Consider the following 26,858-nt stretch of genomic DNA (forward strand, 5'->3'; position numbering starts at 1 on the left):
TTTCCTTCTTCCCACAGAAAAGAAAAAAAACCCACAAAAAAACCCAAAAAACCCAAGCCAAACCAGGGACCACGGTGGGGTGGCAAGATGGCAAGAGGAGCCGCTGCCTCGCTCGACTCCTCACCTGCCCCGGCCGCCAGCTCCGCGGCAGGAGTGTCCCGCAGCGCTGCCCACCGCCGCCCCCGCGGGCGCTCCGGGCGGGCGGGCGGAGGCGGGGCGGCGGCGGCTCCAATGGGGAGGAGGGGGGCGGGCCGAGCCGAGCCGTGCGGTGCCGAGCCGAGCCGGCTGCCGGAGTGTGACGGGCGCTGCAGGTGGGAGCCCGGCTCCGCGACGGCGCGTAACTTCGCCGGGCCGGAGCTGTCCGGGATAGCCTTCTTTGCGGAGAGAGGCAGGAGCCGCGTCCCTCCCGCGGCCGCGGCGGAGAGCACCTCCCGGGACAGGCTCAGGTGAGGAGCCCCGCTCCCCTCGCTCCCCCGGCCGCCCTTGCTGCCGCCCCGGCCTGGCTGCGCTCGGCGGGGCCCGCGGGTGGCGATGCGCAGCGGGACCGCCGGGCTGTCCTTGGCTTGAGGTCAGCGGGGAGGGCCGAGGGGCTGCGCTGCCCCCGCGGGGCGCGCTGCTGCTGCGCATCGCTCCGCGCCGCTGCGCGGGGAGGGAGGGCTGGGCCGGCGGGGCTGCGGCGCGGGGGCGTCTCTTCGCCTCTTCCCATTCTCCTCTCCGCGCTTCTCCTTTTGGCAGTCCCGTGTCCCCGCTCGTCCTCGCCGTGGGTCGTTTCGGGGGTCCCCGGGCAAGGTTTGCCCCCGCTCCGGTGGCGGGGCGGACTTTCTGCCCGCGGTGCGGCGCGGGATGCGCGGTGCGGTGCGGAGTGCCGCAGGCGGGCTATGGCTCCTGCCGGACCCTGTCCCTCAGCCGCCCTTCCCGCCGCTCTGCCCTCCGCGGAGCGCAGCATCTCCCGCAGAAGAGCAGCGCGGGCTGGGACGCGGCGGCGCCCGCGAAGTTCCGCGCGGTGCGGCGGGGGCGGGGGTGGGCTGCGGGGGCTGCGCAAGCCGGAGCGCGGCCGGGGGAGCATCGCTGCTCAGCCCAGCCGGGGCCGATGAGGCGCTGAAACCCCTTCTGGGGCTCGGGGCCAGCGGTGATGAAGCCGCAAGGTTCTGCGGGCGGCGGGGTCGGCGCTGCTTTAGCGTTAAAAAATGTTTAGTAGTGGGTATTAATGAGGTGTTCCCCACCTCCCCTCCCCCTTTTCCCTACCTTTTCGGATGTTTAAAAAAAAAACCCGAACTACTCAGCTGGTGACATTTACATTTCTGTAGTAACAGCAATTCATTAGAAAAGTGATACTAGCAGGAAAATGAAAAGTAGTAGTAATGGAGCCCCGGGGTGACTGCAGATAGCGCCGAGGGACCGTGGCCCCCCCGCCCCCCGGCAGCGGACAGCGGAGGGGGAGCAGGGGGCGTTTGGGAGCCTGTGGGAATGCGGGGGGCTGGGAGCGCAGGGTGCAATGCAGAACTGGAAGCGCCGAAACTCTGCATTTTGTGCATAGTTCAGTGCTGGGTGGCCATTTTTCTAATCTTTTTCCTGTCAGGCTGTTAGACCCCCCCCCCCCAAAATGCTCATTTGGGACTTGAAAAACACCCCCTCAGGCTCCCCTGCCCTTTTGTTAGGGCTGTTTCGATGCCAAGTACTTGTATTTTTGTATTCCAAACGGGTCATCCTTCATCAAGCTCGAAACCACGTTAAGATGTAGCTAACCATTTGTGAGGAGGATCTTTTCCCTCGCTTCTCTGTGGAGTTTGCATGTTTGTTCCTCTGTTACTTCCAGGGAAGGATTTAGTCCCTAGTATGATGGCTGAAATGGTGGCACGCAATTCAGTGTGCTGCCAGATGCCTACCTTCTTTCAGAGTTTGGGATAGGCTCAGGCAGTATTAAAAGCTTGCTAAGAGGATACTGTTTTATGGTTTCCTCCATTTTCGGGATCTGTTAGAAGCAGTCTAAAAATACTGGATCATCATTCCTCACACTTGTAACTACAAGACTTTCAAAGAACTGTTCTTAGATATGCAGCTTTTATTTTTTTCGTCCCCCTTTTTTAACCTTGCAAATTATTGGTCCTTGTACTTAATAGGGAGCTGCTCTTGTATCCTTGTTCTTGCAATTTGAAGGCATCACTATTGATTCTGAATTGAGCATTTTTTTAGCATCAAATCTTCATTATGACACAGGGTTGGGTATTTTAACTTGCTGAAGAGATACCCCCCAATGTTCCTAGAAGCATCCAACCTTTGCCAAGTGCCACAAACGTGTGCAGTTTGTGCAAACTTGCCAAGAAAATGGCCTTTTTTTTTTTTTTTTATTGAGAAACAGATTATCACTATCTCAGTACTACTTCTGTCCTTCCTGCAGCAGCATTTATTTCAGCATATGAAGTTTCTTGAAGTCCCTTGCTCAAATATTGGTTGCACATTACTGCCCAGAACTAGCTTAGGAAGGCACTTTACTATCTCATGCAACCTTATCTGCCATTCCACAACTTCATAACAAACCCATTGGAACATGAAATGACCTTGGAAAGGTATCTTTCAATCTGACACGAAGCATTCTCTTAACAGGGAACAGCACTGCTCCACAAAGAGCTGATGTTTTCAAATTGATGCTTCTAAACTGATTTTTTTGGTTTTGTTTTTTTTTTTTTTTTTTTTGGTTTTTTTAATTTTTTTTTTTTTTTTTTTTGAGAAGGAAGGGAGATGAGTGGAATATTGAATTGGAAAGGAAAATATTTTTTTAAAAACAAACCCACTCAGCTGAAGTTGAAGCACCACTCGGCTTTAGAAGGAGGTGTATTAAGAATGTACATATGATAGTGATACTTAAGTCTAGGGTGAAAACAAGTCTTTAATTTTAATCAAAGGAAAACAGCATTTCCTCTGCCAATTCTGATTTGCTCATTCATAAGATCTTCAAAAGCCCAAATTATTAGTGGGACTAATTGAAAACTAGTTGGGTGTGTCAAATGGAAAAAAGAAGTGATGAAGTCTGAAGGAAGCTTTACATTTAGCTGTATTGTTCTTGATGTCATAATGTGAAGCTTCTATGTGGAAAATATTCCAGGACCCTTTCAGTCCCCAAAATGCTGCTCCTCTGGAAAGGCTGCAAGAGCACTTGAGAATCAGCAGCAGTCGAGGGGGAGCCTTGCAGCTGCAGGGGGAATTAATGGAGGGGGTGCCTGGCCAGTAAGTTAAATGGGATTTTGGCCCAGATGCTGGAATCGACACATCAGGCCTTGCAAAAGGATGGTGAGTGCTTTTGTGCCCATGGTGGCTTTACCTCAGTGAGGTGGTGCCTCCTGTAGAGCAGCGAGGAGTGCCAGCCTCCCACGGCACTCCAGCCTCGGGAGCTCAGGGTGTGAGTGCCACCTGCTGGGTGCTGAGCACTCGGTACCAATTATACATACATCGTTATATATATACATACACGTAATTATACATATGCATGATGCATTTGTGTTTACATACACATGCTGTGGTTACGTATGTACGTATGTACGTTTATTTGCATGCAGGTGTACAGCTTTTCCACACACGTGTTCTTGGGTGAAACTACGAAACCTTGCTAAGGCAGACCCGAAGTTCCTCACCTTCTGAGGACTTAGCACAGCTTGTGTTTGGTGACACTCAAACAGCACCTGGGCTTTGTATTTCAGGGGTAAAGGGGAAATGTTGATAGAGCTGATATTTAGTGCTGCCTTTGTTTTACTGAAGGCAAGTAGGAATTTTCAGCTGCATAGCTCATGGTGTGGTTCAGCTTTCACAAGCACCTCAATGGTCAGATCCCAGGCTGGCAAGGTAGAACTGAAATGGAGGCCAAACAAACCAAACTCAACTTTGTAACGTATCACTTAAATGTAGAATTTTCACAGCACTGCTGATTTCATATTTTTCTTCATCTTAACTCACATATGTCCAAAAGATTTATGAGCATCCCACCTGGATACAAAATATCATTTCTCATTTAAATTACCTGCAGACCTATAGGACTTGCGGAATATTGATGGACTTTTTTTTTTCCATTTTAAAGAATACATTTTTCATATTCACTCTCATTAGAATGTGCTTGCATGTAAGAGTAAAATATGAAAGTTTGATTCTGACCCAGAATTGCCACTGAAGATGACACAATAAATACAAATCTGACATAATTCCCAGCAATGACTTTCCAATTTCCACTGTCTTCCATCTCTCCTAGCCTGCTGGGGCATTGCCTGGAATGATGCTTAAACACCAGTTTGATTCAGCTGAATACTGAATGACATCAGTTGCAGCACCAAGGCTTGTAGTTGTTCTGTGTTGTGCTGACAATGTTAGGGAGAGATGCACAGCCCTGGGTACTGGGGCTTTGTTGGACCTCATTAAGACTTTATTGCTTACTGATTTTGTGGTGTGCTGGTGCCAGATGAGCCTTTTACCCTGTCTGTGGATAAGGAGTGGGTCCAAGCTGAACTATAAAAGTTTTCTGAAAACTTTTAAATGCTTTCAGCTGGAAAACCTATATTGATGTACTCTTGTGATAAATTGATAAAACGCTTCACATGGTTTTGAAAGTGTATTCCACCACTTGAGATCTGTACTTTCAAGAGTGCATAGCAGTCAGAAATGAGTTGATGGAGCAAAAAGCAGGTAGTGTAATATTGCAGAGTTCATCTTAAAGTGTGATTCTAGCAAAAAAAAAAAGCACCTGCCATATCAAGAGGGATTACGAGATAGGCTTTTGAGGAAGGGGACCCAATAATAACGCATAACTCAAGTTCACTGTCCCCTAAAATGTTCACAGTTAATTTGATGCTTGACAAATTGTGATTTCAGTGTCTGGTGAAGAAGCAATTGACCCTAAAATTGCTGCCTGAAGCTGAACCAACGTTTTCAGTTTCATAACCAGTGTCATGCAAAAATAGTATGTGAAGAGGAACACGGGAAATTCAGAATGTCCCCGTGGTCTTGCTCTGATGTATCTTTCCTCCCCCTGACCCGAGCAACTGGCATGTGGTGTAGGCAGTGGATACTGCTGCAATTCTCAAGGCAATTTACATTCATTCATCCATTCCATTATGGCATATTGTGACCTTTTTTTCCCCCACAAACCTTCTGAGCTGATAATGGAGCTCTGCCCCTTATAACGTGTCAAACTTCAACAACCACCTCTTGTTTTCACTCAGAAGTGTATCTGCAGTATGGTCAATGGGCTGCTGCTCTCCTGTCTCCTCCCCGTTCTAAATAAACCAGTTCAGCAGCTCTCCTGCACGAATTCTGCCAGCTCTGAGTCATCCATACATTTTTGTTTTGTTCCTTCCTCGTGTTTTTGCGCACCATGTTTCCCGCCACTCCCACCTACTCAACATCTGCTTTCATGTGACCTCTCATATCCTGATAAATTTGTTAATGTTGTGCTTGCTCCATGCCACCATCAAAATCTCACTTTCCTTAATATGAAGTCTTGTGTCCAGTCAGGGGACTCAATGGCCTTTACAGTCTTTGGGAGTACCTTGGAGTGGTGTCTGCTCCAATGAAAATGTTCTCCCAGTAATTTCAGCTTACCTTGCAGGGGTAAAAGACAGGTAATATCTCGAGGGCAATCTGTAGCTACAGTCACACTGACAGTAATGGGGCATGGTTGCAGCTCTGGGGAAGGACTGGGGTACACAAGCCTGACAAGAGAAATCAGAAATGAAGGCAAATCTTTTACAATCCCTTTTCCCTTTCCCCTCCAATATTTTTCACATGAAGCCACTGGAAAGGCTTCTACTGTAAAATCACTCCTACAAAAACAGCAACAACAATAACAAAAAGTTGTTTGCCAGCAAAGTGGTAAATATGTGAGCAATCATCTTCCTTTTTCTGCAGCCTTTCGTGCTGTCTTACTAATGGGCCGTGAAGGCTGAGGAGGAGGTAACTCATCAGCCATTATCCATGGAGTAGGGGGGAGCTGCAAATTACTTGCTTGTGCCAGGTTTGTTTTGTTGGGTTTTTTGGGGTTTTTTTTTTTGTTTTTTTTTGGGTTTTTTTGACACCAAGAGATAAATTTGCCTTCATAAGGCATAGTTTCTGCAGAGATCAAATAGAAACCGCATCAGGGGCTGTGCTGGTGGCTCACTGCCCTCCTGAGTTTTCTTGAGATTTGTGGAGGTGAAAATGAAAGTCCCTTTACTGGGACCCAGCTGAAGAGCATTGAGTTGTGAGGGTGACTATTCCTGAGAACAGTTGGTTTGGAGAATTTGGATGGTTGAAACATGTGAACTGAGAAGATATATCCCAATCTGTTGGAAGGGACTTTGCAATGGCCTTTGGCTTTTTGACATCTTTTCAGCCTTGTCCTGGTGATCAGTCTGATGGTCACAGAACTGCTGGGAGATGATGACAGCATCTCCTTCACTGCCTTCTTTCCTTCCACCACAGGTTTCAGCACACTCCTTGCCTGCTCCTCTATGCTCAGGACTTGTGCACTTCCTGAACTTGCACATACAATTGATTTCTCCAGTCAAAAGTAGAGCATGCCTTTGTCTGCCCTTACATACACACATGCAGTTTGTTTAGGTTAACCCATAGCAATTGGCATTTTATACTGATCTCTTTGAAGCATTTTGTCTCCAAAGGATTAATAATTAAAAAAAAAAACCCCAACTGAACAGAAAAGCAAAAAAAACCCAAACACTAAATTGGTCGACTGTTTTGGAACAGTTGCCAAAAGAAATCAATGCTGAGCCTAGGAAAGCTGTAAAATTCTTTCTTGGGTTTTTATTAGTAGGAGAGAAGTGGCACACACTGAGTTTGGTCACTCAGACACTGTTCAAAGTCCAAATTGAAAAAAAAAAAAGTTGTTTCAGCTTGGGTGTTCTTGATGGTTTGCAGATGTGTAATAGTGCATAGATACTCAGCTGTGGGGTACGCTGCAGGCCTCCTTAATTGCAAAGAATAAATTACCAATCCCCCATCCTTGACTGAGGATTCTGAAACTGAGCAGTCACTGTGGTGGCTTTGCCTTCCTTCCTTGCCAAGTGTTACATCTCCTCATCAAGGATTTCAAAATGTCAGCAGTATAAGAGAAAATAATATACCTTTTTCTGTTTGTGATAGTGCACACCTGTTACTGCCTGATGGGGGAAGTACAGTGGAAGGTTGTGTTTTTTTTTTCTTAAAAAGACATTTTCCCCCCTCACAAACTGTTCCTTCTGAGGTCAGCCTTGGCAGATCTTTGTTAGACTGTAATTATTATTTTTTTTATTAACATTGATATTGTGGGGTCTTTTATTTCTTTGTAGAGTAAATTGGAGAGTGGAGTGTTGTTTATGTTCAGTAGTAACAGTAAGCAGTAGAGTTGTATTTGTTCATTGAATCTCAAGAGGATTTTTTTTTTCCTTCTTTTTCTCTTCATTTTCCTGCTGATGGCTATGACTGTGCTGAAACCATGGACTTCGTAAACTGGATGAACGGCTGCCTCCTGGAATATGGATAATTTTGGTGAGTCTGCAAAATGAGTTTCACTTACTTCTACTTGCTTGGGATAAAGATGAAGGATGTTATGTATTGGAAGTTGTGCTTGGTGAAAGCTAAGGCTGTTTTTGCAGTGTTGGTTTTATCAATGCAACAGGTAAAGCTTACTAAATTTCAAATTATTTTTGATGGAGTGGGTTATTTCTTTCCTTATTCTATTTTATCACTGGCAAAGGTGGAAGAATTAACATGCTCTGGATTAATTTGAAATAGTGTCATGTTATGAGATTGAGTGTTATTGTCTTCATAATAACTTTTAAATTACTTTTCTGTAAGACATGCTGTGAAGCAACAGCTTAGAACATTTTAATTTTTCTTTTCTGTCTTATTCAGTTGTTTCTGCAAACAGTTCAGACAGAAGATTCATTGGATGGCTTTTTAGAAAAGCACTGTGTTGTTTTCCTTACTGTTCCTAATACTGGTGTTGCCTGTGGTGTGAGCTGTTAAGAGATGATGTGTTGGTGATGTGTTTGTATTAAATATTGTAGAAGAATTTTCCATGAAAAGGTCTTCCATCCCAAGTAGTCTCTGGTGAGGTTTCTTTTTTGAAAATTAAAAAAGCACAAAGCTCTGTCAGGGTCACACTCTTTCCTTGTGTGCAGAACTGCAGAATATTCTTCTGGGGGCACCTGCTGTTGCTCCCTGAGGAGGAGGTTTTGGCACTTTGGGCTTTCAATAAAGGTGACTGGACAGCTGCAGGGAAAACATTTGCTTTGAATATATCAACCTGGAGATCTGCTCCAGAAGCATGGCTGGAGGTGGTAGTATTTACCCAGTGTTGTCTGTAGGAGTAAAAAAGCTGCCTCTGAGCACCGAGGGGAGGTTGGCAGCTTAGCAGCCTTGGGATTTATCTCTGAGCTATTTAGATCTAGCAGGAGTGACTCGTTACTACTAATAGGTTTAATTAGGGAAAACAACTTGCTTCACCTCTCACTTGTGTGGTGACAGCCTTGCTTATACACAGCCTTAAGTTTTGAGGGACAAGACAAAATGTGTGTGTCCTATCCCAGGGTGAGGCGAGTGCTCCTGGTGCGGTGATGGCCCTGTCCTGGGCAAGGCGTGGGAGCGAGCGTGGGGCTGGCACTGGCTGCTGGCTGACAGATTGTGGCTGAGTTTAGCTGGAACACATCCCTTCGGGGGGAGGGGGGAAGGTTGACACTGGCTCTCTCTCCCTCTCCTCCTCCTTTTTCAGTCTCTTGAGTGTGCGCAGTCTGCGTCACCTGCGTTCTTGCACTGGTGCAAAGAGCCTGAGACCAAGAGATGGACATCAAACTTAAGAATCTCTTATCAGGGACAGATTTAGAGAAAATTTGAGATGAAGCCTGATAGTTTACTTTTGATCATTTCTAAAGTATTGTTGCTTAATCCTTTTTATTGATCCATAGCTTATGCTGGGAAGCTCTTGTCTAGGGGCAATTTCCAGAGTCCTGGAGGATAATGGCATTAATCACATATCATGTGACCTTTTAGGCAGGATGAACATTTGTTGCACTGCTGCATTTACCTTTGCTCTTAGTTCTGGTTATGTCTTTCACTCAGCTGCATGGCTTAAAAGTGCGGTTAAGAAGCCTTCTGCACGACTGGTACTCTGTAATTTGGTGACTGAGTAGCAGTAAGGTCTGTAAGGCAACTGCTGATTCAAATTGCTGTCCTTTGATGTGCTAAGGAGCCTTGAGGAGCCTGAGAGAGCAATAGCTTCTGGGGCCAGGAAGCAATGCATATTTACTGTGATGGACACACTGCTCAAAGCTCTTTGAGTCTGAGAACTAGCAGACTGCATTCCTCATAGCTTTGCTCCAGCATGTATGTTGCTTTTTTGGCCTATTTTGGAATCTGCATGAATAATTGGCTCTCTTGTTGCACCTATATAAAGAGATGCTTCTTCGATATCTGGAAATGCAGTAATGAGTGCTGAAGTGCTGCCATCACCATGGCACATCAGGGAAAGTTTGATGTGATCACATGGGTGAGCTTTCTACCCAAGTTTTATTCTTAGATTTGTTTTTCACTTTCACTCTGATTTGGTTATATTTGAATTTTTGGCAAATGCTGTTAGCAAAGTTAAAATCTGAAACAGCAATCTAAATCACAGAGCAAAGCGTACTTTACATAAACAGATAAATAGCAGAGCTAAAAGTTTAAGGAATGCTTTCTTTTCACTGAAAGAGTGACATAATTGCAAGCTCTTCTCAGTGGATACCAGTTGAAATGAGAGGAGTTCACACTGGTTGCAAGGATAAAGTGTTTTCATTCTGAGGACAGGCAGCTGGGCACAGGTTGCCTGGGGAGGCTGTACAGTCTCCATTGTTGGGAGTATTCAGGATCTCACTGAACAAAGCCCTGAGCTGGATCTCACAGCTGGCCCTACTTGGGGCAGAAACCTGGACCTTGTGAGCCTGCTCCTAGCCTGAACTAATTTGTGATCCATTAAAAAAAAACACTTGAATTTAGAGGGATCTTTGTGTTGGGAAAAGGAGTAAAACTGGAAGAGTCAAGTGGCATGGTCATGGTGGAGGTTGTGATGACAGCAAGCTGGTGGTGGCTGCTGTAAGATGAAAAGGGATGTAGCATCTGGAGTGCTGGCTGGGGCTGTCTGTGAAGGTTTGTTGCTTTTAGTTTTTAATTGAGCAAAGCAATTAAAACCTGACACTTGCTGTTTCTGAAGAAGCTCTATGTTCTTTGTTTTATGCCAATGGTAGTTGCATAACTAATTTCTAAAATTTTGAAAATAATCAGTTGACTCTTGTTTATTTTGGTTAACATACCACTTTGTGGGAAGAGATTTCAGGAGAAAGTTCTTCGTGCAGAAGACTTCCAATCTTTCAGGGACTTTTTGTTTAGCTGATTGGTTTTTTGTTTTTTTTTCTTTTTTTAGAGATTGATATATATTTGCAATCCTTCAAAAATTGTGGGAGTGCAAATAGGCGGATGAAAATCTATGGGTTGATCAGACTGAACATGGGCCAGCTCCCCAAAGTGATGTAGGTGCTTATGGGTGGTTATGTGAAGCCAAAGAGTGCTTCTGTAGAGAGGGAGAAAAGTGGTCAAGGTACTGGCACAACCTTGCAGGGTGAAAGAGGTGAACCCATAAAGAGGAGTGTGGATGTGTCAGAGATGACCACAGAGCCTTTGGAGGACCAAAGCACTGCTAATGGTTTGCACAACCCTCCAAGTGTGTTTTCCTCTGAGTTTTCAGGAAGATGGCCTGCAAAATTTGAGTTAGTCTGGCAAACACTTGAAAGAAAACAGAAAAATGTCTGCTTTTAGGTTTTTTTGCTAGATTTTTCGTTCTACTGGAAGGGCATTAGTTTAACCTACAGATTAACTTTACTCCTTTGTGTTTGGAGGCAACACAGGTGAATGTGGAAAGCAACAGTTAGTAATTCCAAATGGGATTTTAAAAGTTTTTGCTTATTTTTGCACTTTTTAAACCACTATTCCATCTGCTTCCATCCACATACTTAATGAACTTTGACTCTTGCCAGTCATGCCCCAGCTGTGATGGGATGCAGTCAGTGGGTGAGCTCCCAGCTAGAGTTTCATCCCTTTCATGTTCTGAGACTGAAGGCCATCAGGATTATTGCTGTGAGAAACTGAAAGCTTTAGATTTTAGGCTTAACTTTACCTCGTCTGTAACCACTCTGCTCCGTGTGTCTGCACAGTGTTTTCAGAGTTACACTTGTGTAACTGTAGGGGCTTTGAGTCCACTTTCCCTGCAGCATCAGATACTGCACTGGGTAATTTGCCTTTTCTTTTAATTTCTTTTATACATATGCAAAGCCTTTGTATTTGTTCTTCTCTGTGTTTTTCCCAAAGCTGGTTATTTTCAGCTGTTGCATGGATAATAGTGCTGATGAACAAGTATTTAGTCTGACACATAAAAGCATAGCCGTAAAGAAAATGAAGCAGGGGAAATTACAGTGGCAAAGGTTCCTAAATTATAGTTGTATAGGAAGATTGTGATAAGGAAGTAGTTAAACATTGCTATTTAGTCAAACCTACAACTGTGGCTGGTACTTCAATTGTCTCCTCCTTTTGCTGACATTTAATTTGTGTGGTTGGTGAGATATTCTTCCTGCTAATAAAGTCCCTGTTTTATTGAACCAGAAGCTTGTGGAAGTACCTGGGTGTGTGTTCTCCCAGATCGTTTTAGGTCAAGAGTGAAACAATTGCTAATTGTTTTCAGATTTACTTGTAAAGGAAACGTTAGGTGCTTGCTATTAGGTGCTTACCCACTGTTAAAAAAAAATAAACAAAACTAAGGCACAAATCAATCTTCCCATCTGGGACCAGATATGTGTCCAGCTTAAATGTACTGGGAGGCAAAGGTAATAGGACTGAAGGAGGATATTCACAGACTGAAGTATCTATGTTTGAGCAGGCTGTGTGCTTGCTGCAGCTGCAAAGCCCATTGCTTTTATGGCTGCAGTATGTTTGCTCACAAGCCCCAGCTCTGACAAACACATGTGATCGTTGTCCCGTGTGTGCTTTTTGTGGGGTCGAGCAGGCACTTGTCAGTGTGATGGGGAATACAAGCCACCATCTCCTAGCAGCAGGTCTCATGTTTGAAGAGCTTTGCTTGCTTTTAGAACATCCCAGCACTAACCTGCAAAGACCCAAAGACCATCTTTCATCTACAGGGATGTGGGACCAAGGAAATGTTCTGTGTTGGCTTTTCACAGGAATAAGGAGTGAGTAGGGCCCTTTAGGGAAAAAGAAAACTTCCACTGATCATCATAGATACTGTATTTGCCCTTCTGGAAGTAGCCATTAGGATCTGTGTAGGTGGTAGGTCATAACTTCCCTTTGTCTCTCCTCCCAGCCAGTTTATAAAATGCCCTGAGGCAAGCAGGGTTACTGTGGTTAATTTTGTTTGAACAAGAATGGATCACTGTGAGCAAAAGGTAGCTTTCAGTGGTAAAGATAACTGCCTTTGTGCTTATCTTAACCTCCATGAAGCTATTACCATAGGTTAGTTAGGAGCAGAATGAGGTGAAGGCAGTGGCCTGGACTGAGCAAAGGCTAAAGCAATCAGTGATAGCTTGGCTGTCAGCAGAATTGCACTGCTGGCAATTGGTCTGAGGCTTTGCACAACTTTATTGTCTGCTTGGCTCCCAGCTGTTCCTGCAAGCGTGTCCTTCAATAAGCTGAGGAAGGGCCAAGGGTTGTCTGCCTGCAATTTCTGCCTGCCCTTTGCATTGTGAGGCCAGTCCAGAGTGGGGCCAGAATTCTGCAGAACTGGCAGTTGTTTGTGGTGGAGCCTGAGATAAGTGGGTTTATCCAGTATCCGTGAGGCTGCTCAGTTTGGATCTTGGCAACTTGGCTCCTTTTTCTTCTTTTTCTTTCTCACCAGAATAGTTGTGCTGAGGTTTGGTGTTGTTGAGTCCTATTTTTAACACCAAAGCTTGCTTATCTCTCGTTGAATGTGTGGTATGTTTCATTTGAGAGAGGAGGCATTTTATCAACTGTCACAAATGAGCCTTCCTGCTAGAGCTAATTCAAACCAACTGAAAAAGGATTCTTCCTATTTAATTTGAATTTACATGTGGAAAATTTTCATGCAGTTGGAATCAGTACAGTTTATTGTCAAAACAGAGAGATGTGAGACCCAGCCATAGTTCTCTCAACCCAGCATTATGTTTATCAAATGATATTACAAAAATTAATGTGTGCCTAATTTATTTCAAGTATTGTGGGTCTTTTACACCAAACTATTATATCTGTAGAGGAATAAAAATCCCTTTGGAGTTGCCTGGTATTGAAGACTGTCCCTTTATGCAGAGATACAATTGCTGGACAGTATATATTTTTGCATTAAGGACAGTCACTGCAGCTGTTTGAGTCCTGTCATGTTTATGCATGACCAGATATCGCAATAGGCTGTAAGAGTTTGCTGCAAGGAGAGCTTTCGTTTTTCAGGCTTGGGAAGTGGGCTCCATCTAGTGTTTAATTTAAAGATTAGACTCCAGCTTCTTTTCTTAAACGCCTTTGCAGTGTGGAGAAAGGACACAGAGGAGGAATTGTGATAGGCATTGCTTTTGCTGATGATTATCTAGAATGAGACTTTTTCCAGTACAGCCAGTATGGGAATGGAACCTGAAATACTGCATCTTCTTTACATGTGCACATGAAGCTAAAATAATTCTATTATGAAATATGGATAAAAAGAAATTAAACCAACATGGCAGTGATATGATCCTGGAATATTTTGTGGTTAGTTCCTCTCACAGTGTTTGATGTGGCATGTTGGAAACCAGCCTGCTCATCTATAAAATCAAAATTAGAAAACTAATGGGGTTCTTTTACAAAGTAATGAATTTTGAAAGGTGTTTTGGGTACTAATATCCAGTCAACAGAATATCTTCCAATATGTAATGCTTCTATAAAGAAGCATGTGGGATTCCACCCTCTATAGTTTTCTTAGTATTTCAGTTTTTGTAACATTTAACCCTCCCTCAAATACTATTTTTTTAATTAAAAATTTTATTACATTCTGAACTATTTTTAACTTAAATAGAATAGTATTTGGTAGCTAATCTATCATGTCTCCCGTGACCTGATAATAAATGCTGTGAAACAGAGACAAGAAGCACCAATAAGATTTTTTTTCTTTTGAAACTGGAACAACTTGAGAAAGTTTTTAAATACTTAAGACTGAATGCAGATTTACTGCAGGAACTCAGAATTTTGGTCAAGAGGGCACAACAGCAAACCTGCAGAGAGGAAAACCTCCGCTGTCTGACAACTGATTCATTATTACTACAGTGGGGTTTTGTGTGGTTGTGATTTTTCCCACTCCTTAAAGGGACATTTGGGGCCACTTAAACAAGCTTTTACCCTGAGACTCTGGCACTTTGCAGCACTGTGAGACTGATGAGGAAAGAGGCAGGTGGGCACCATGGCTGGGCTGAATGTGACTGAAGCAGCCTGAGCCACCACCCCTCCCTGCCTGCCTGCACGGGGGTGTTGCAGACCCCTGCCCTTCCTCAAAGACACCCTGGGGCTGTGGGTGCTGCCCTGGTGTTGCTCACACTGTGGCTGCAGAGCTGCCTGCCCCTGCCAGGTGGAGGAGATCCCCCACGCAAATCCCCAGACAGCTCTTGGCTCGTTTTCTGCCACTTGCCTGAGAAGTGTGGAGCAGGGGCTGGGATCCAGGCCTGAGTCATTGGCAAAGAGCCTGCTGTTGTTTCATCTGTAAAATATTTGGGGTCTGGGCTTTTCACTTGACACTTGTGAGCCGAGTGCGGACGAAGTTAATGGGAAACATCTGGTGCCAGGAGGGAGTGGCGAGATGGTGCCTTGGCCATGGGGTGAAAATGGGAAGCTGTTGTGGTGTGGTGCTGGGCTGCCCACGTGTCTGCAGTGCTGGGGGAAGGATCGGAGCTGAAGAGGACAGCCATGGAAATGGGATGAGGGTGATGAAACCCCCTGGGCATGGGGCATCACTGCCAAGCCCTGGAGCCTCCCAGTGTTGGGCTGTGCTGCTTTCATTTGGCTGAGGAAGGCAGCCAGAAGCTGTAGAATGGGGGCTTAAGTATGTGTACATACACACACTTTCTTGACAGCTCATCCTTTGTTGTTGTTGTTGCTTTTGTTGCCTTCTTTTTTGTTTTATTGTTTTGGGTTTTTTTGGTCATTGTTTTGTTTTTGCTTTTGTTTTTGTTTTTTTTTTTTTGTTTAAGCTTTTGAGACATTGGTGTACTTGGCAACCTCTACACTTCCCCTGTAGGTATAAACTTGGTCTCTCAGCCTCACAAGAGATAATGACATTGGAGTAGACATCTGGATTTCTTTTACTATTAAATGCTGTCTTCTGTAAGAAAAGAACAAAACAAACCAACATTTTGTTATCTTGTTGAGTTTTTTTTAAATATAAAATACCACATTGTTAAATTATGTTTAATTTTTCCATGTTACTTAATTTCACTTGTATTCTCGAAGTGAAGGACAAGGAAAGCAAGCATGTTTGTGTCACTTGCGGCTTTTGGGTCTTATGGTAATCCAGTAGATCACTAATATTTTGTGGGTTTTGTGTTTATTAGTTATCTATGTAGAAGCTGTGGTTATATTTCAGTTTCCAACAAAAGCTGGAAATACCTGTGTTTTCCTTAAATCCTTTTGTCACTTTAAACATAATGAAATCTGGGCCAAATCTAAACTGCTGCTGTACCTTTGAAATGTATTTGTAAGGTTGCTGAAGGGCAAGGCAGTATTTATTTTTTTTGTCTGCCATCAACTCAAACACTCACAAACGCCCTTTGCATGGTAACCAACACCGCACTTTGAGCTGAGGTCAAAGTTGACCTCTAAGGTCCTACAGGTGGCTTTTGTTGTCACCCACCAGCTAACAGGATGGGATGCTTCACTCACCCTGTTTCTTGGAATGTGTGAGAGGTGAGCTGTGAACCTCTGCTTGTCATGTCCAACACCGCTGGGATCACAGTGGGGATGTCTCTTCACCAATGGTTTGCTGCTGGCAGGGGAGAGAAGTCCCAAAATAATTGTCCTTTCCCCCCAGCACGGCCTCATGGCACAACTGCACTAGCACTTACTTGTTGTGTCCAGGATGGTATATGGTAAAGCTCTGTGGAGGAGGAAAAACCTCAGGAAGTCTGGATTTAGTCATGAGGATTAACAGCAGGCAACATGGTGGTGGCACCAGGGGAAGCTTCTAAGTCCTTTGTGTTGCTGCATCCAGTAGGTCCCTCTGCTGAGCAGAGAAGAGACTGAAGGAACAAAGCAAATGCCAGATAGTCTCTGTGCACTGCAAAATGGCAAAACTGAGGGTTGTCTAGAAGAGAGATGCTCTGCCGTACTTGGAGAGGTGTTGCAGAATTTTTGACAGGAATTGAAAAAGAAAGCAAAGTCTTGAGAACATGAGGTTGTAAAGGTGGTTCCAATACATGAAAATTGGGTTTGGAGCTTTCTGATCATTCGTATTGCACTGTTAGAGATGTAAAATGCTAATACAGAGATGGAATGGAAAAGAGCAGAAATAATTCATGGTTTGAAGTAGTGCAGGTCATGAAGATGATGTAATTATTCCTAACCTATTTAACCTGAAAGAAAAAGAAAGCTATAAATAATAGGGTTGGCAGGAGGAAGAGAAAGCATTTGACTATTAAGATAATTTAACTATTTTAGACTTGGTATCTCCAAGTAAAATTATGAAATAAAATAATTTGTCATCTACCGGTTCTTTTTTAATGCAGAGGTAACAAATACACAGTGCTGTGGAAGTAAATAATAGGGGCAGACAATTGGCATCAGCTAATTGATGTGTGGGGTAGTGTATTTTGAGAGAGAGAATACACTAATACATTGATTAATTAGACTAAGAGTGTTAAGATCCTTTATTGAGACCAGAGGTATTTTTAAGGTGTGTGGATGTGGTTTAGCACCGGATTTGACAGCAGTAGGTTAGCAGCTGGACTCGATGGTCTTGGAGGTCTTTTCCAACATAAACCATTCTGCAATCAGCATTTCAGACTGGTGTGATCAGGTCCTGGCTGTTAATGTTCCTCAGCATTGTGGGCACAGCACCTGTGTCACAGTAGATGTATGTTCACCTCTCTTGCACCTTTTCCCCACACAAACTTGAGCCTGCTGGCCTGGGAGCTGGACCCAGCTAGCCCCTACAGTGTTGCATTGGTTTTGGTTACCTGACTTGAACTCCTTTCTGGCTCTGCTGGGGATTGATGTCTTTGGTAGCTGCACAACCTCTTGGGTCTCTGCCATGGTAGCATGTGACATTGGAAATTTATGAGCCAGAAATGTGCTCCTAAAAGGGCATTCATTTAAACTGGAGGAAGAGAAATAGGGAAGGCATTTTTATTGTCCTGAGATTGAGATGATTGGTTTCATAACCTAAACCATTGCTTTTATCATTAAATTTTCTTCTTAGTTGGGAAAAAGATGCTATCATCCTCCTTCTTAATGTGTCTGTAAGAAATGATAACAAACATTATTGTATTGTAGCTCTGTTCTCATGAGTCTGATGTTGTGAAATGTCTTGTTTTTGGTTACCTCTATGCTGAGATATAAATAATTTCTGAAGGAAAGCTTGTGCTAATTTGTAGACATGAAATTAGTACAAATTTGCCTGTTATTGCTGACATCATTTCTTTTTTGTCTCACCTCATTCACCTGGCATTAAAATCTTATTACTGTATCTCGTTTAAAAATTGCTACAGCTAAAAGGAAAAACCTTTGCTTTAAGTGTTTTTTTGGCTTGATCTAATCTATGTCCTTAATGTCTACTCTGGGACTGGATCCAGATCTTCAGTGCTGACAAGTGCCTTTTAATGTCATTTATTTATTATGGGGAAAACAATTTAAAAGCTTAGTTATTAAAGCCACTTTTTATAGGGGAAAGTAATGAAATTGCCTGGTCTGAAGGTGGAAGTTACACAACTTAATATATAGTTTTAAATAGCATTATTAAACCCAAATACATACCATTAAAATCATTTGAGGTTTATTTGGTTACAAAACCCAAGCAGCGTTCCTTCTAAAATGAGACTTTGTAATGCAATGGCCAAAAGTTGCTGCTCTGCCAGCAGTGCAGTTTGCAGGTTACAAGTAATCCGGGTTTCATTAGTTTGCTATGCCAGACTGCCTGCCCTTGCACTAAGGCCCTTTTGCTTGAAGCCCAAGCAGGTTTGCAGCTATTCTCCATTAAAAAATAGGCATGAGGTTAATTTGAGTTATCTGGGAACTGATTGCTGTGTAAATAGCAATATAAAACTAGATTGAACTGAAATATGCAATAACATTTGTGATGGTTTTATTCTTCTTCTCAAATTTCTGCTTTGCTTTTAAGTTATAAGGGTGCAGCACACGCTTAAAAGTTTTAGATCCTAGAAAAATTGGTATGTGAGCTAAATTTGTCAATTAAAACATCCATGTCCTTGCATACAAAAAAAAATTTATAACTTTTTTCTTTTTTTTTTAAGACTGCACAATTCAATGTTGAATTCATGAAAGTTTGTTTCTCTTAATAATTTTGGTTAAGGAAAGAGTTGACAAGTAGTCAACTGGTGTGTAAAAGAAAGTGTTGAATTAATGTTGTGAAAGGAGAAAAGTAGTTTCATTAATTCCAGAGGTGATTTTACTTTTTGTTTGATTTAATGGCTTTCATGCCTTGATTTTCATTAGCATGCAAATATTTCTTCCTTGCTATGCTCAGTGTTGAAAAAGATAAAATAAAGCAACATACAAAGAGAAGCTATGAAGACAAATCTTTTTCTTCCAGAGAAAAGTGTAAATGTTATCAGTACTAGGAGAAATAATATTAAAAAAATATATGCTTCTCAGAAAAGTGCAATAATCAGAGTTTTGAATATTTCAAGAACAATTTTGTTGTTACATAGAAATAGCTCAATCAGAGCAGGAAAAATGTGCTATTGATAAATGATGATGCCACCAAGTGAGATATTTCAGGTGGTATTGTCACCAAAGTGTATTTATAGAGCTCACAGGAGCTAATCAATGCTGGACTACACAGGAGTGGTAACTTTCCTTGTTGGACTTATTTTACCTGCTGTATTTCAATGTGTTTATTTTTTAACAGAAAATAAACCATCACTTCTGGGATATTTGGAAATTATAACTTTGACACCCATTATGAAACACCCTTGTATTTCCTTTTTCTGGATGGAGGTGTGAGAAAGAAAACTCATTTTATTGTTGAGAGAATGTAGTCCTTTATGTTTTTTACAAAGAAAATGTGCCTTGAAAAATCTATGGCTTCACTGCACCTCAGATCAGCCTATTTTTGTAACTTCATACATATGTCGCAGTAGGATCTCGATTGCTTTGCATGTAAAATTTAGTGTTGCTGTTGTTAGTGGTGCTACTCTGTATATTATTAAAATGGCTTGCTGCAACATTTCCAGCTTTAAAAAAGTAAAAGTGGGAAAAGCCCTGTTGCTTGAAGCCTGCTGGCAAGAAGGTAGGTGAGAGATGTGCATTAAGAGGAGTTGCAGTCTGAAAGTGAAGCAGAAGGTGCAGAGGCCATCAAGCAAATAAATTTGACACATGCCTAATTTATTAATTCATACACATACTCTACATTTGCTTAAGACAGAGTATGTGAGTGGTCTCAGTGTCAAAAGTCCCTCTTACATGCTTGAGTTTAAGTGACTTTATAATTGCTGGATTATTAGGAAGAAATTCTTTACTGTGAAAATGTTGAAGCACTGGAAGAGGTTGCCCAGAGAAGTTATTGATGGAAATGTTCAAGGCCAGGTTGGCTAAAATCTTGAGCAGCCTGGTGAAGTGGAAGGTGTCCCTTCCCATGGCAGGCAGGGTTGGAAGTCGATGATCTTTAAGGTGCCTTCCAACCCAAACCATTCTGTGATTCTCTGATTATGTCCCTAGCTGTCTTGGAAAAATATTGTTGCTAATAAATTCTTATTGCTTGAAATAGGAAAGAAAACTTTTAAGCCACCTATTCTACCGTTAGAAGAAGGAAATAATGAGACAGAAATTGGGAGCCTTTTTTGTCAACTGCAGTCCCTCCTCCCAAAGCACAGCTGTAACTCTTAGTTTAGGTTTTCCTTTGAAGTCTTACTGTGGTTTTGCCTGACCTGTTTTGCTACAACACTCAGATGTGCTGTTCCTTCCCCACTGCATATAGATGTCTCCTTTGGATCTTCCCCTTGCTTCATGATCTCCTGACCTCCACTTGCTGATGTGCTTGGTGCTTCCCCACTGTCCAGCTCTTGCTGCCCTTCCATGCCCTCCTGCCATGCTGCAGGAAGCCCAGGTGCCCCTCACCAAGTCCTGCTGGCTCTGGCAGGGCTCTGCCCATCATCTCAGCCCTGTGTCCCTTGGGTCCCACCTCACTGCCAACCTCATCCCATTGCACCACACCTTTGCTGGCCCTGGGCAGCTGCACGGGGTGCTGTGCTGCCAAGGCTGGTGACTCTCTTTGCACAGACTCACAAGTGGCTGGATGGTTTCCCGTTCTTCCCTTGTATCCCACTTTTCCTAATTTAAATGCTATGTTCGCATTTACCAGTCTTTTCATTTCCCTCCTGCTCTGGTTTTTTTGGCTCTCCTGAAGCTGAAGCAAAGTGCTGCAGACCCACTGAAACTTTGATTGGGATCACAATGGAAGCACAAGGCCCAAGATCCTAAGAGCAGCATTGGAAAGCTTGTTTCTGTTTGGATCACTTACCAGGAGAAATCTTTTGAACTGCATTAAAGTTTTGAAAAATGAGTTTCCCTTTAAAAGCCTAGCATTTTCTTGTGGTTATAGGCTGAGAACTGATTTGGAAGTGTCCCAGAAATGGAGCCATTTGGCTTGCTGTTGCTATCTAGAGTGGTCACCAAAGACAGCTTTTGTTTTTTAACCTCTACAGAATGTTCCCTGCCCGTAATTGATGTCTGATGCCAACCTTAGATATGTACATGGTGTCTCATGGGGAGAAGAAAATCATTGCAATAAAGTTAACATTTTAATTACTGATGTGTATTTTCCAAATGTTCATATTTACTGGAAGAAACTTTAATTATTTCATTTTAATGCAGTTAGATTTGTTCTTATGTCAGGCACAAATGAATCAGTACTTTTCTGGCTCATCACAGTTATTCTGTAAATAATTTTTTTTTTATTATATCAAATCTTCTGAACTTTTGAATAGGAATACACTGAATTATAGCAGCTTAACTATTTTTATTTTCATTTTGGACATACAGCATGTTAGATAAATGCTTTTTTCATCCATCATGGGGTTCTGTGTTTTGAACTAGGCATTGTGTTTTGGCCAGCAACATAAAAATCTACTTATGGATTGAATGAATATATATCACTACTGCTGGTGAAAACATCCTTCCCTTGGACTTCCTCCGGACCTGCTGGTGCTTGCTCCTATGCTACAAGATTTTACCTTCTGGAGATTTTCTTTCTAACCATGGTTAAATGGCAGCCTGAAGATAGCCCAGGTTTTAATATCACCACTGAGCAGAATAACACAAATGTCCTGCAGCGTGTATGCGGCAGATAGTGGATAAATTAATTCTCTCCTCCTCTCTGGTATCATGGTTTTTAGCTTGGAGCTCGGCCAGTCCAGCAGGAGAGCATCCTTCTCTCAACTCTTTCCTGCCATCACCATCTCATATTCATGGTCCAGTTCCTTTTCTCCCTCTCCCTGCAGTACCTCAGCTTTCACTTGGATGTTTCTTCCAGATTGACAATTGATAAAATACAGAGTAGCCCTCTTAACTTCTGTGTTTTAGTCTTCTGTTTACATATTAAACAATCTTTCTTGCCTGCTGCCTTTCTCTAGGTTCTCTTTTACCCCTGGTTCCTGTACAAAATATAGCCAGAAAAGGACTTTTATTAGCCATCAAGTTTTCAGACCAGTACCTCAAATTCATAAATGGCTCTTGTGAGCTTTTTATCTTTCTAAAGGCTCCCTTTTGTGGTGACACTGAGAGAAAAGCAGTGATTGCTAATTACAGGCCTGCTGGGTGTCCATGGGCTTCTCCTGCCTGCCCTGCTGTGTCCCAGGAAGTGGCTCTGGCTCCAGTCCTATGCCCCTGTTGCAGTATCTGCCTTGAAGCAGCATTTGGGAGGGATGCTGTTCCTTCCTACAGTGACATAGCTCCTCCTGATGATGAAAGTAATATACCATTAACGGGCTCTTGTAAAGGAGAGAAAAGCATTTTGCAGTTATTAATCAAATCCAAACATCCTTACTTCCACCAGCAGGAGGTTGGGCTTTTATATGGAGAGATCTATTATCCTTTCTTCTACATGCCAGAGAGAGACTTCTTCTGTACAGACTTTGCAGCTTCTTCCATATGCCTTCCCCAGCTGGGATGCTGTTCTTTGAGTCCAGTGATGATGATAACTATTATTTTATTATTTATTTTTGCTAGTACTTTGTGAGAGGTAATTTTCTCTCCATTTAGGGTAGGTTCTACCTGATATGGAGCTGAGAGACATCCTGTCTTCTTTTGTGGGTCTCAGAAGGCAACAATTCAACACAAAACATTGGTTTGTGCAGCAACAGCAGTTGATGGAAAATACTATACCAGCAGAAATCCTAAAAAATAAACCCAAAAAACCAAGAAAACCCCCAAAAATGTACTATTGGTTTTACAAGTATCCCATCCTCAGAGATGTCTGTGGCCTCTTGCCCAGCAGAGAAAATTCTTTTTTCTTAATGACAGCTCCCTGGGAGGACCATTGGAAGAGATTCCCCCTAGGTAATTGTCTTCCTTCAGCATCTTCTCAGCCTTTTTCTGAGCTGCATATGGAATCAAAAGCAGTTGGTTAAGCTTTTTTTTTTTTTTTTTGTAATATTATATGTGAGATGTTAGCTCTGCCAAATAAACTGCATTATATCTGTTGAAGTCTTTTTGGTTTGTTCTTTAGTCCTTCAGCTTCATGCTGTGTACTAGAGTTAAGTAACTTCTATCAAGCTGGTTTGGAAGTTTCCATGCAAGTCTGTGTGTACTAAATAATCAAGTTTAATATGAGTAGTTCTTCATGATACCATTTAAAAAATGATACCTTTAGATTCATATGCTTGAAAACTTAATACACAATGCAAACATACATAATTTTCTGATATATCAGTTTGTTAATTTGCAGGCAGTTTCAACAAGTCTGTGTCAAAATGTGTTTTCCCAGCTAGCCTACATTGTAGCAAGACATATATTATCACATACCAAGGGGAAACATAAACCAATCATCAGTTTACAGAGCAAAAGTCCACTGATATTTTGATTTTTAAAGTGTTCCTTCTTTCTTTTCTTCAGAAGTGCTTGTAAGGCAATGCATGGCAGAGAGATCAGGATACCTCATTTGCTCATGAGTCCTTCCCCCTGCCCCAAATTTATAAAACATGTGCCCAGAGTTCACCAGACGCTTTGGCAATTACATTAGCAGAGGTGCTGCTCAGGTTTCTGTGTTGCATTTGGCAGTGTCACCCGGGGTGGCTGCAGAGGAGAGGGTGAATAGGGTGGCTGGTGGTCAGTGGCCCTGGCTATCATTGCTAAGGGATGGAGGCAGGAATGCTTTAGGAATGCCAAGTGAGTCCCAGGCATTGGTGGCTTTGCAGGGGAAGGAAACTGCTTTTATTCAACTCTGCAAACACTGCAGAGAGTCCTCAAAGTCTCTGAAGCTCAGTAAGTTGTTCTAAAACTATTTAACTCTTGAATGTGAATATTTGGTATAAACATAGCTGTTCAGCTAAAAAAAAAAATAAATAAAACCCCTTTTTTTTTCTGTGTGCATTTTCTTCCTGAATTAGGTTTCCCATGATTAAGGGGTTTGTTCTCTTTCCTCATTTAGAAGTATTCCCCCACCTTCTTTGCAAGTGTAAATTGCTCTCCTGTAATGAGATCAATGGACCTTCACTGATTTACAGTGGTAGAGAATAATTTGGCTCGTTATGCATTTGATGAGATACGATCTGTGGTTATCTTGGCATGGACAGATAGTAAAGCATTAAGAACTAATAAAAAATGTCATGTTCTCCAATACTGTGCTCTGGATGTGTATACATGGATAAATTATTCCATATGAGTGGAGGAAAGGTATCCATGGGTAAGCCCAGATGGGGAGTGGAGATTTTCTCCAGTTCCTACTTCTGTGGTGAAACTTTGTTTTGTCAGTCAGGGTGGGCAGAGGCTCTGGTTCAGTCTTGGGTTCAGAATGCGTCCTGGCAAAGTGCAGCTGCTCTTTACACAGGCAAAACTGGAGGGTTTGATTGCGTTTTTTTTGTCTAATGGAAGCACAAATCCTAATGAAGTCTCTTACAGTGGTACCAGGATGAGGTTAAAGGAGATTGTTTTGAGTCACAGTCAGGATTTAAAATCAAACAAATCACCTCAAAATTGCTCCTGTAATTTGGCTAAGTAATCCATTGCTCTTTGACAGCCAGCTGGCTACAGGGAAGGCTCTTGCATTCCTGCAGGTTTGGTGCAGATCCTCAAAAAGCTCCTGTGACAGCTCTGGTGAGCAATTTTTGCTGCCTGGAACTCTTGGTTCTTTGGGAAGAAGTTAAACGTGCTCTCTTAATTTTACTTTTTCTCCCAAGAAAGTGTGTTGCAATGGTATTTTCTGTGATATTGGTATGTCTTCTGTCCCCAGTATTGGGAACTTTGGAAAGGGAAGTGAGAGTATAAGATAAAATTGATTGTGAGATGTGAGGAATGTACTTAAAAGCACAAATGTGAATTGTGTGCAGGTCTTTTTCTGTGGTTTGGTTTAAGAGGTGAATAATTTTTGTTTTTCAAGTTTGTGTCTCTCAAATTCACAATGTAGGGATGTGAATATTGCTGAAAACCTAAGGTAAGTTTGAAACAGCTCTGCTGCTGGCCAGCTGGTTACTGCAAGTTCCTGCAAGAACTTTGTAGAAATACATTGTTTCCTTATATGCAAATGTTTTTACCCTCTATATAACATTTTAATGACTTAGATAAAGATCTGGTTTATTCATGTTGTGCATGTAGAATTTTCTGGACTGACTCTTTGCCCTACACAGTACACGTGTTGTACACATTTTTACAAAACACACTAAGAGGAATGGGAGTAAAATGTCTAAAGGGACACCTTGAGCTGATAGCCTTCATCCTTATATCATAAAAATTCAGAGAGATTTGAATTTTTCACAATGTGGGTGCCACTGGCGAGTAGGGTTGGGTTATCTCTGTTTTTAGTAATGGCAGAGCTCTTTAGTAGGTTGGGTTTGGGTTTGTTTTGATTTGTTTTGGGTTTGGTTTTTTTTTTTGGGGGGGGGGAGACATGGGCTGTGGTTTTGGTTTTGATGAAGAACTCTATTGTGCTTGTAAGATTAGAAAATTTTACACACTTTGTGGATTAGGAAGCACTCAGGAGAACAAAGATGGTTTTGGTAAGGTGAAATAATTCTCCAGCCTCCTGGAGAACTGAGCCCTGCTCAGGAGGCTTGGATTAAATTTCTAGGCTATGCAACTTTAAAATTATGCTTTTCTTCCTCTCAGTTCGTGCTGATGACCCGATGGGAGTGTTTTGGCTGCTCAGTGAGGCCTCCCTGCTGCGAATCAGGGAAATTCTCTGGTGGCAGGAACCACAGATGAAATATCTGTGAGTGCATGGCAGCCCTTGGGGCCGCGTGCTGTGGATGCTTCACTTCGTTGATCCAGCAGCTGCTTTAGAATGAGGCACAGCAGCACTGGGGTCTGTGCAGGGAGCTGCTGCCTGGGCTGTGGCTGCACAAACCTCCTGTGCTCCAAATCCAGCAGTGATGTCTCTGGAAATCACAAAAAACATTAACTTCCTTAAGTACTCTGGATTTTCCATGATTTCATGGCTCAGTCTGATGCCTCCTGTCTGCTGTTGCCAAAACATTCCTCTGGTGTTCAGCCATGGTAATTGTGAGAAAAACAGGTTTGCAAAAATGGAAGAGGTCCTTGTTTGATGAGGTCAAACCAAGCTGAGGTCAAATAGAGCTGTGGGTTGTTCCAGGGCATCCTGAAGTAAGTGAGAGACTTGCATGCTGGCTGGTACGGGCAGAGATTTTTTGTTTATACCATAAATTTCCATAATTGGGCAGGGCTTTATTTTGCTGCGTTTTGTACTAATTTCAAACTAGAGTAGGAAATTAAGGCTTAGGTGTTCCCCCTCCTCCACTCCTTCCATAAGAAATGACAGCAAAGGTTTTCATACTTGGTTTCCATTTTTATTATTATTTTTTTTATTCTACCTAAATGCCTCATTCTGCTTCTTGAAATGCAGATCTGCTAGGGCAAATAAGCTCTTGGTAGGTTTTTCAGATTTGGTTTGGCTTTTTTGAGAGTATCCTTTACCTCAACACAGATTTCATTTGCTTGCATTGCAGGTCCAGGAATGGGAAACCTTGTCTCAGGTTCTGTAGCGTATTTGTGACTAATGTGAACGAGCATCTGGATACAGCCCTTGTGTCCTTGGCATTGTGCTCCAGTAGTGCCCAAGCACAGTGATGACAGCAGTCTGAAGCAGGAAGGATTTGGGGTGCTGCAGGGATTTGGTGTGGCATGTTCTCTGAGTGGTGGATGGAGCTTCAGTACCTTCTCTGATGTCACATGTGATTGTGGTGGCAAACAGCTCTCGGATAAGGTTCCCTAAGCTTTTGAAACCTGAGCCTGGTTCTTTGGATTATTCTCTGAAGCTACCCAAAAGCAAACACAAATCTTTTTAATCTTTGGTAATAAGCAATATGATCCAAAATATCACGTGTTAATTCAGTGGCTGCATTTCTTGTTCCTGAAAACTTCCCAAGCCAAGCCTGTGCTCAGAGCATGGTTTTGAGGTACATCAACCAGTTTTAGAACCTACAGCTTAA

The 26,858-nt window shown here is 42.7% G+C and overlaps 1 protein-coding gene across 1 annotated transcript in view; it reads left to right on the top strand.

The window, feature by feature from the left end:
* The first annotated feature begins 275 nt into the window (after window positions 1-275).
* EPB41L3 (erythrocyte membrane protein band 4.1 like 3) overlaps window positions 276-26,858 on the top strand; it is a 140,282-nt gene continuing 113,699 nt past the window's right edge. The window contains exon 1 of the mRNA XM_059490212.1: window positions 276-446. The gene's annotated coding sequence lies outside the window, so the exon portion shown is untranslated. The remainder of the gene's footprint in view (window positions 447-26,858) is intronic.

This window comes from Ammospiza nelsoni, chromosome 1 (genome assembly GCF_027579445.1).
Source record: "Ammospiza nelsoni isolate bAmmNel1 chromosome 1, bAmmNel1.pri, whole genome shotgun sequence".
In the NCBI taxonomy this organism is placed as follows: Eukaryota; Metazoa; Chordata; class Aves; order Passeriformes; family Passerellidae; genus Ammospiza; species Ammospiza nelsoni.